Here is a 1,987-nt window from a genome sequence, read left to right as displayed (position 1 = left end):
GGATCATCTCCCATCCCACGGGGGCGGTTCAAATTCATCAGAGGAAGGTGGTCGGTGCGATGCTGCGCTCTCTTTCAAACCGTTTTAAAAATCACTGCATTGGTTTTTAATCAAGGGGGGGGAAAAAAAAACCACACAACAAAAGGAAAGGTCCATTCCAAGCCCCAGTTTCACCAGTAATTTAACTGGGGGAGGAACAGCACAAGAGCGGCTGATTGAGGCCCCTTTATTAAACAGTCTTTAAAGTTGCCCTTAATCTTTCAGATTTGTTGCTACGATCAAAAAAAAAAAAAAAAACACAACAAAAAAACCCAAAACACACACCCAAAACCAAAACAACCCAACCGCCACCACAAATGGAGGCTGGAAATATTTTGCTTTTCATTGTCCTTTCCTGCCCTTTTCTTCCCTTCTCGTTTTACTGCGACAGTAAGGGACATACAGAAGGGGGAGAAAAAAAAAAGGGGGGCGGGGGGGGAGGAGAACATGGATAGAAAAAGATTTAAGGAGGGAAAAAAAATAAAAAGAAATAATCCCTTCCGATGTTGAATATCAAATATTAAGGCTTTTCTCTCTCCCTCCTCTGAAAAAGATTTAAGGAGTAAAGAATAAAAAAAAACCAAACAAACAAAAAAAAAACAACAAACCCAAACAATCAGTGAGACTAGGTTAGAGGACAAGGCTTCCTCATCCCTTTGCCTCCATGATACTTTAAATCTCTGCAAGCCCAGGGCAGGTAGGAGAGCGGGTACCCGAGACCAGAGCTTGGCTTTCCCATCGCAGCCCATAGAGAGATCTCCATCCGGTTGCAAAAGGATTTTAGCAATTACCTTGATTAGTTTTGTTCCTTCCCCTCTAAACCCCGAAGCCACCGCTTCGCACCCACCTTGTTACAGCCAGCAAAAACCTGAGATTTGATTAAAGCTGGGAGGGTTTGGGGTGGGGGTGTGATTATTTTTGGTGCTTGCCTTCACCTGGCATGGCTGCCCCCCTGCCCGCACCGTGGGGAGAAACACCCCATGCTCCAACGGAAGGAAAACCCTATTAAAAAAACAAAGCCTTTTCCCTCCCGCTCCCATTGATGGCAAGGTGGGAAAAGCCTTCGGGAGCTTCCTAATGTTGTTTGGCCACCCTCCTCCCCTCCCTGGCACTTAAATACTCTAGGACCCCGTGCCGCCGCAGCTGGTTTCTTCCTTTCTCACCACTGGGAATTTCCACCTTTTCTTCTCTGGATGCAGCCCGGGTTTCCCGCAGTGCTGAGTTTCTCTTTCCTCCCTTTGTACGCCGGCACGCGTGCTCCGGCTCTGTCCCACAGACCAAACCCCGACTCCCGGGTGGACCACCGCGAGCATCCTCCCCTTCTCTGCGTGGGTACCACTCGACCCCGACTCCCAGGTGGACCACCACGAGCATCCTCCCCTTCTCTGCACGGGTACCGCTCAGTGCCGGAGGTGCCAGGGCTGGAAACACCCCTGGGTTTTTTTTGGGGTGGGGGGTGGTGTCTGTGCCACCCTACATTACAAGGGGGCAGCCTCACAGCATCCCCACCAATGCTGCGACCTGTACGGACCGACACATAGCGATACACCGACACACAAGTCACCCTCCTTCCCCTCTCTCCCTTCTTGCTTGATGCTACATGACCCCAAGGTCTCAATAAAAGTTGCCCTAAAAAATAAAAAAATAATAATAAAAAAAAAAGGATGCTTGCTAGCAAGGTGCCACACTGCCAAAAGTTTGGGATGCTGAATCCAGAGACTTTATGGCAACAAATGTGTTGAGCATCTCTAACTTCAAAATTGGAACAGAGCTAGGATGGATGCAGGACAGCCCTTAGCAGGGCCAGCGGTGAAACGGCTCTTTGCAGTGCTCGGAAGCATCGCCGAGGGACGTGCAGCGAAAGAGAGGGACCAGAGGTGATCCAGAAAGGTCTCACGAGAGCAGGGGCAAAGGATCTTGCATACTGAGCATCAAGCACGGGGAGGGG

Source organism: Charadrius vociferus, unplaced genomic scaffold, assembly GCF_000708025.1.
Source record: "Charadrius vociferus isolate BGI_N301 unplaced genomic scaffold, ASM70802v2 scaffold611, whole genome shotgun sequence".
Classification (NCBI taxonomy): domain Eukaryota; kingdom Metazoa; phylum Chordata; class Aves; order Charadriiformes; family Charadriidae; genus Charadrius; species Charadrius vociferus.
The sequence above is the reverse complement of the archived record's forward strand: the minus strand, read 5'-3'. Positions refer to the sequence as shown.